The 8,795-nt window shown below is 46.6% G+C and overlaps 1 long non-coding RNA gene across 2 annotated transcripts; it reads left to right on the plus strand.

Moving 5' to 3' along the window:
- Window positions 1-475: 475 nt before the first annotated feature.
- LOC122032411 lies at window positions 476-1,031 on the plus strand. 2 transcript variants are annotated; one of them, XR_006126067.1, is made up of 3 exons: window positions 476-625; window positions 730-875; window positions 961-1,031. It is a non-coding gene; the product is annotated as an uncharacterized LOC122032411 (long non-coding RNA). The 2 variants fall into 2 exon arrangements; XR_006126068.1 differs by having other exon boundaries at window positions 735-875.
- The last annotated feature ends 7,764 nt before the right edge of the window (window positions 1,032-8,795 follow it).

Below are 8,795 nucleotides of genomic sequence, written 5' to 3' on the forward strand. Positions count from 1 at the left end.
TAGCGAAATTTGGGGACCAAATTTTTATTAGTAGGGGAGGATGTGAGATCTCGGAAAATTGAATAAATAGGGTTATTTCAGAAATAGCCTTATAGAATTTTTCCGGAATTTTTAGTAATTTTCTGGGAATTTTTCGGAGTTCGTACGACGGATTTTGAGGGGATCAAATTCTGGACACGGATAAAGCTTGTTTGGGATACCCATTTAACTAAGGAAATGTTTTATTTATAAATTCAAATTCGTTTCCTTTTCTCCCCCAAATCGCCGATCCACTTCTCTTCCCCGACCCTTCCTCTGTTCTCTCTCGCGGACGAACCGAACCCAGTGGACTTCCGGCAATCGTCGACGTCGACTGAGGCCTCGTCGCCGTAGCTTGCCAGAGATCGAAGAAGGGGGCCGGATCATCTTGATCTCCTCTTCTCCACCCTTCCCCAACGCCGACACCAAGGGAGATGATCGTCGGAATGAAGAGGCAATTAGGGCTCCGAGGCTAGCTCCGATTTCTTCTTCTCTGGATGTTCACTGATCTGTGCCCTAGCACGGTCTGCGTTTCCCCGATCGATGCCATTGGATCAAGCCAGATCCACCGATCGCCGGTGTAGAGAGGGAGTTAGGGCTTCAATGGGTAAGCAATCCGAACCTTATTCCTTCTATTTCTTTGATTTGTGCCCTAGCTTCGAGTTTCATCCTCGATTCTTGCTTTTCCTCTTTGATCATCGGCGATCCTAGGTCAGGTCATGGATCGTTTGAGTGGATCTTGGATTCCTCTGCCGGAGCTAGGTCTTGGCAGACGCTGGCTAGTTGAGGGTCAGTAGATTCAATACATTGCATTATGGATTGGATTAGGTGACACTTTCTGGAGGCAACCGATCGAGGTAATGCATTGTTGATTCTTACTCTCTTTTCTTTGTTGTGATCTTGATGTCAGATTCAATTGTTTGCTGTAAATCCCTTGATCAGTACTTGGACTTTCTCTTCTTCACTGTGATTGAGGTCTCGGTTGAAGTGGAGAAGAATCCCAGCAGTCAATAGGTTCTGATCAGTGAGGTGTGCTCATGATTTCAGCAAGGTTGAGTGCTGTGAACTTTCTTGGGTTCCAACAGCAACTACCCTAACTGACAGCAACATCTTGGGTGGTGATCTACTGGTGATCACCTTGGATTTGGGTAAGTTTTTGGAGGTCAATTGTTACCTTGTTTTAATGATACGAATTAGGGTTATATTTAGTTGGTTATGTGTAGATTTAGGTATGATTTGGATTACATGATTACTAGAGGTTGTAAGTAGTGGTTGATTGTGATTAGATTTGGTTGCTTAGATTAAACTAATGGAATGATTAGGGTTAAGATAATTAACCCTAGTCAACTATTGATTTAATCTAAGTTTAGATTTCTAATCTAAATGGTGATTAGGGTTTTGTAATTTAGTTTAATTTATTTAGATTTAATTAGCTAGCTAAATATATATATATTAGTTTTGACCTAATTGAGTATAGACATTGGATTTGGGTGATTGTACCTTCTATTTGAGGCGGGTACCCTTTGACTTATCTTTTGATACTGTCTTATGATATGTATAGTTTATATATAGTTACTAGTGATAGGTGGTAGATTTATTTCTTCCCTGGTCTTAGCTAGTTGATACCTATCACATGCTTCATCTGTTAGTTGCCTTACTTCAGGATTGGATATTTACCTCTTGCCATGTATATATATGTTCATAGAGATGCATGTCTATAGTGCTCTACTCTACCGGATTAGTTGCTTTACATGTGGGATACATGCTCTTGGATTCATGATACTTACATCATTGTTATATGTGATATCTTTGAGTTTATGCTGTTTATACCATGGTTATATATTGCGTTTACCTTTTGGGCACCCGTATATGGAGGAGGCTATGTTCAAGTATGACATCTGTAGCATCATGCACCATCTGCATGATTGCATCTTTGGGCGATTGACGACTCCATTATTGTTGAGCTCGTCGGTCGGCTACAAGGGCCTGCAACGTGACCACTGCATGGGTAGTGGCACGGCACCAGTGTGTATGGCGGTTGCTCAGAGGGCGCTCCACTGGTCCGCTCATGGGTAGTGTGATGCAGGCGTGGTAGCGGACGGGATCCCTCCCGTCATTGCGTGCTGGGAGTTGAGGCGTTCGCTCCTCACTATGTTTGAGGTAGGAGGATAGGTGTACTCGAGCATCCGTCCACTCGGTCACTCATCGGGGTAGTAGAGTGCAGTGTCACAGCCCTACCTACTCGGTCTCTCCATCGCGTGTGAGACGGTGACTAGCGTCGGGTGACCATGTCATATCGCATCATATGCACAGTTGCATTTATTGTGATTGTTGCATATTGGATGATGCACTTGGGTGATTACGTATGATTGACATGCATCAGGGATACATGCGTATTTATTCGACTATCTTTATCTGTGTATGTCCATCATTCGCTTCAGTCCTCGCAGTGAGGTCTGATTTATTTCGATTATGCATTTCTTATTATTCTTCGTAAACGTATTACATGCTTCGTTACTCATTACAGTTTATTCAGCTGTATGCATTTATATTGTTAGGAGACTATCATCGTAGGTCCTATGGTTTAGGAGACTGTACCTTAGGATATTATGGTAGTTATATGTTGCTGTACATATCTATTGGATTACCTGCGAGTTCTTTGAACTCACCCCATTGTTACTATTTTTCAGGTTGAGGCCGTCAGGAGAGATTCCAGTCGCTAGCCCCATTATCGCGAGGATTTTCTTTGTCGGATTATATTTTGCTTTTGCATCTTATATACTTGTATTGTGGGTTTGTATTGTGGACTTTACATTGAACATTCGGGTTTGCTACTTTTGTTTTCCGCTGCGGTTGTATTTTCATTACTTCGTGGATTTGTTTTCTTCGTTGTAGTGGAGTAGGCTGTTTACATATATCTTCGGGGTTCTATATCGTCTTTCCTTATTAAACTGCGTGGATTGATCATATATTATATCTGTGTGGAATGTTGATATAAACTGCGTGGTTTGTTTCTTATTTGTATTGTATTATTCCGGCCGTGTGTGGCCGAGGTATAGAGATATATGTATACTGAGCTTCATATTGTCCGCCGTACAGGGGAGATGCTGTCGAAATTTCTTCGGACAGGGACTACCTGGGGCGTGACATTTTTTGGTATCAGAGCGGGTTACGTTACTTGCTAGGCATTCTGGATTTTCGAGATTTTATCTGATACCAATTTATTTGGTATCAGAGCCTATCTGATCCTAGTTTGTACAAGGTTTTGCGATATCTACTTGTCGGGTTTCGGATTTACGAGGCTTACTTTCGTGAGTATTTCTCGGTATTTTGGATTTGTATGGACTTTCCGTCGATTTTCTCATTTCGGAATTTCGAGGTATTTTGACGAGGTTTTATTGGTTCTATTTGTAGCTAAGCAGCGACAGGATATCTCCAGACGGCAAATAAGTAATTTAGGTAATTTTTCAGTTCTTATACCTGTAGTGATATCTGGGTAACATTTTCTTTACAGATATGACACCTACACGTGTACAGCACCAAGACGTGGGCGGCCACGTAAAGGCCGTTAGATTCTCTGAGGCGAGTCTTGAGAGAGGTGCAGTAAGGTTGAGCCTATCAATGAGACAGACTCCTCAGTCATTGTGGAGTGCAGTGCTTATCGGACCCGATAGCTCCGACTTCAGTACCTACCTTGTACCACCGATGGTACCACATCGGCATATTCGGCACCTCCCCGGTAGTACGTGCTGATACCCGCCCCTAGCCGCCGCACCTTCTCACGTGCTTGGCACCCCAGATACTGCGCGATTCTGCATGCACGACACGCAGTGATCTGGTTACTCCTTATCCAGTCAGCCCACCGTACCTCGATCGCCCTACTTGCCTACTCGGTTCCACCAGCGGTACCCATCCCGGTTATCTGACACCGGTGGTACCTCTTGGCCTATCCTCGGTACCACCCATAGGACCGGCTCGGTGGTTCTACCTAGTTCATGACGATTCCCTCTTGACCTAGTTGCGGCACGAGCACGGATCCCGCACAGTCGATGAAGAGTCGATTCACATTATTCCGCGGGGAGGCCGATCCGAGCATAGCTCAGTCCTGGATTGAGACTATAGAGCGGACATTCTTTTATATGGCCTGCTCCGAGTGGGAGAAGGCCGAGCTAGCCGCTTACCACCTACGAGATGGGGCGGAGATCCGGTGGGACACGCACATCGTATCATTAGCGACCCTACTTATACTTACTTTGGAGTTCCATTAGTGGTTTCCCGAGCATATCGGATGACTCTTGACAGTTTTCTTAGTCTGCGGCGGAATAACTTCGATGATGGAGTATAATCTTGAATTTAATTTGGCGATTACATCTGAGTTAATTCTTGATGACGGATCTCGTATGCTTGATTTGTCCGGGGGGCGGGCATCTTCGGTGAAGATGTCGGTTTTAGTTGTTCATCATACAGAGACCTTTGGATAGAGCTCTCATGATTGAGTCTACTCATCGGAGTGAGCGAACAAAAGAGAGCGGGCGATCGAATGCGCGGGGCGAGTCGGCTGACGACTACTTGGCAGCGGCAGAGAGCGATCGCTTTCAAAGCACTACAGGGCATCCGCCGGCCTGGTCGAGCGATCAGGCGTTCGCTGCCTTTCGGCGGCGAAGCAGTCACAGGTGACTCTGCGCACGATCGGGAGATCACATCACCTCTGCGTGCGCCTTGGGGTGTCGGTTTGCTATTATTGCAGGCGCACAGGCATGAGCCGAGATTGTTCGCTGAAGGCTCGGCCTCGGCATCTGGGATCTACGCGGGAGGGCAGTTTGGTCAGTCGGACTCCGTGACGGGCAGCCAATCTTCACACCGTCGGTAGAGGGCGGCTCCCCTGCGAGCAGTGCATATGGCATGCGGCGAGGAGCATTCGATGTTCGATGGAGTCGAGGTTCTATTTCGGACCTCGATGTCGACTCGCCATCGCATATGATCGATTCTGACCTCGACCACCCGTTCGATTACATCTGCGGCCCTAGCCCACTTCGACTCGTATCGATCAAGCTCGATGTGAGGCTCGGATCGAGACTTCGACGCAGCAGCCTTTGGCGGTGCTACCGCCTCTACCACCGTCCGATGCTGGACGAGTACACGCGATCACCGGAGAGGACGCACAGCGGGCCGATGGATCCGTTTTCCGCGGTACGGTTTTACTTTATGCATTTTCTGCTGATATGCTAATTGATGCAGGTAGTTCACATTCTTTTATATCTTGTGCATTTATGAGAGAGATTGGTAGACTACCTTCTCATAGATCTCGACGACTGACCGTCTCCTTACCATCTGGTGATACCTTGGATGTCACTCAGGAGGTCAGAGGTTGTCCGTTAAATTTTGGTAGCATTATACTCACGGTAGATTTGTTAGTATTGGAAATGGTCGAGTTCTATATTATCCTTGGCATGGATTGGTTGTCTGCATACCATGCCACAGTTGATTGCCAGAAGAGGGTGGTTACTTTTCGACCTCCGAACCAACCCTCTTGGGATTTCACTGGCATCAGAGACGATGGGATATCGACCATTTCTGCGATACAGGTGCAGAAACTGCTATCACATGGATGTCAGGGATTTCTATTATCGTTGATTAATACTGACGACAGCAGTAGCCCTCAGCTCTCAGACGTTCCAGTGGTCCGAGAGTATCCAGACGTATTTCCGGACGAGCTTCCAGGTTTGCCTCCTCGAAGGCAAGTGGAGTTTGCTATTGAGCTGTTTCCAGGGACTGCACCAGCATCGAAAGCTCCGTATCGTATGGCACTGAAAGAGTTGGACGAACTAAAGGTCCAACTCCAGGAGTTATTAGATAGGGGATTTATTCGCCCTAGTGTATCTCCGTGGGGGTCTCCAGTACTCTTCGTCAAGAAAAAGGATGGTACTCTGAGGTTGTGCATCGATTATAGGCAGCTGAATGCAGTGACTATCAGAAATAAGTACCCCTTGCCATGGATTGAGGATTTATTTGATCAGCTCAGAGATACATCAGTGTATTCTAAGATTGATCTGCGGTCTGGGTATCATCAGCTGAGAGTTAGAGATTTTGATATTCAGAAGACAGCATTTCGCACCAGATACGGACATTACGGCTTACCAATGCTCCAGCAGTATTTATGGATCTGATGAACCGTATCTTTCTGGAGTACCTAGATCAGTTTGTTATTGTGTTTATCGATGATATATTGATCTATTCGCGTTCCGAGGAGGAGCATGCGCAGCATCTTCGCATAGTCTTGGAGACTCTTCGACGACATCATCTGTATGCGAAGTTCAGCAAGTGTGCATTTTGGCTTCCCTCAGTTGGTTTTCTAGGACACGTGGTGTCTAGCCGAGGTATTTCTGTGGATCCTCAGAAGATCGAGGCTATCACTAGCTGGGAGCAGCCGAAGTCAGTCCAGGAGATCCGTAGTTTCTTGGGCTTGGCTGGATATTACCGACGATTCGTTGAGGGTTTCTCCAGCATTGCTATGCCATTGACACGTCTGACTAGGAAAGGCGTGAAGTTCACGTGGTCAGAGGCTTGTGAGACCAGCTCCCAGGAGCTGAAGCGGAGATTAGTATCAGCACCAGTTTTGGTTTTACCTTCTGGTGATGACGGATTCATACTTTACACAGACGCATCTCTTCGGGGCTTGGGCGCTGTCTTGATGCAGCATGGTAGGGTAGTGCTTCTCGTCAGTTGAAGAAGCATGAGAAGAACTACCCGATACATGATTTAGAGCTAGCTGCTATTATCTTTGCTTTGAAGATTTGGCGACATCATCTTTATGGTATTACTTTTGAGATTCTTGATCATAGAGTCTCAAATATATTTTCACCGGAAGAACTCAATCTCCGACGGAGGAGATGGATGGAGTTCTGAAGGATTATGATTGTACTATTAGCTACCATCGGGTAAAGCTAATGTGGTTCTTGATACTTGGCGAAGTCGAGAGGACTTTAGCTTGTCCACGATTCTGATCCGGACTTGATTCGATTCTCGAGTTGGGCCTTGAGGGCGAGGGACAGACGAGGCGGTATTCTTGTTACCATGATTGCTCGATCGTCGATCGGGATGAGGATTCGAGAGGCCCGGCGAGATCAACATTCTGATTCATTGGCGGCGAGATAGCTTCGGACGGTGACCGAGTTTACGAGATCTGAGGTAGTCTTTATTCGAGGCGATTATGTGTACCTCGGTCTCACCCGGTCATGGAGTTCTGGAGGCTCATCGTTCTAGATTTGCTATCCACCCGGTGGGACTCGTATGTATCGCGATTTGAGGCGTTCCTATTGGTGGAACGGCATGAAGAAAGACATCGCAGATTTTGTAGCTAGGTGTCTTGTTTGTCAGCAGGTGAAGGCCGAGCACCGGAGACCTGCTGGTTTACTTCAGAGGATCCCTATTCCCGAGTGGAAGTGGGAGCACATTACCATGGATTTCGTGGTTGGTTTGCCTAGGACTCGTCGAGGCCATGATGCGATTTGGGTAATCGTTGACCGATTAACCAAATCATTATTATAGCGATCGGAAGGCGATTCTCTGGATCGATTAAGCGAGTTATATTGTCGAGATTATCAGATTGCATGGAGTTCCGTTGAGCATTATATCGTAGAGACCGCATTCACGTCCGATTACATGCGGCGGGCCTTGGGCACACCCGTTTGATGCGGCATTCCATCCATGAGCGGATGGGCGATCAGGCGGACTATTCAGACATTGGAGGACTTGCGAGGTCTTGTGTCATGGACTTCGGCGGTTGAGGACCACCGCCATTAGTGGAGTTCGCCTACAACAACATTCATTTGGCTATCCGGATGGCACCGTTTGGCGTTGTATGGTAGGCCTTGTGGACACCGTCCTCCGGGAAGAGGTTGGGAGGCTCGATTAGTAGGACCTCGAGCTCAGCGGGATGCGGGCTGGTTCGCCTATCGACGGAGGATGTCGAGGCCCGGGACCGTCGGAAAAGTTATCTTGATCGAGACGGAGACCCACAGGTTCTCCATTGGTGATCATGTATTTCTTAGAGTTTCACCCACGAAGGGGTGAAGAGATTTGGTCTCCGAGGTAAGCTCCCCGATATATTGGACCATTCCGGATCTTGGAGAGGATTGGAGCGGTGGCTTCTGGCGCTACCACCATCTCTAGTTGGCATTCATGATGTATTCCATGTATCTATCTTGAGGAGATACGTATCCGATCCGACACATGTTCTGCCAGATGTCTGTTCCTATTCACCTGATGTTACTTACGAGGAGGTTAGGTGCGGATTCGGACCACGGGAGCGTCAGCTACGGAACAAGACCGTCCGGTGGTTAAAGTCGGATGGCAGCATCATTCTGACGAGGAGGCTACATGGGAGCACGAGGATACGATCCGAGCTCGATACCCCCATCTTTTTACTTGAGGTATGTGGGTTAGAGTTCCTTCCAGCATTTATACTGTTTGGTTATATTCTAGTGTTTGCCGTTGGTTATAGCGAAATTTGGGGACCAAATTTTTATTAGTAAGGGAGGATGTGAGATCTCGGAAAATTTAATAAATAGGGTTATTTCAGAAATAGCCTTATAGAATTTTTCCGGAATTTTTAGAAATTTTCTGGAAATTTTTCGGAGCTTGTACGGAGGATTTTGAGGGGATAGATCGATAAGTTCGGATAAAGCCTGTTTGGGATACCAATTTAAGTGAGAAAATGTTTTTATTATATAAATCCTTTTCCCTTTATTTCCTCCCCCAAATCGCCGATCCCGACC

The sequence above is a fragment of the Zingiber officinale genome, chromosome 11A (genome assembly GCF_018446385.1).
Source record: "Zingiber officinale cultivar Zhangliang chromosome 11A, Zo_v1.1, whole genome shotgun sequence".
Lineage (NCBI taxonomy): Eukaryota > Viridiplantae > Streptophyta > Magnoliopsida > Zingiberales > Zingiberaceae > Zingiber > Zingiber officinale.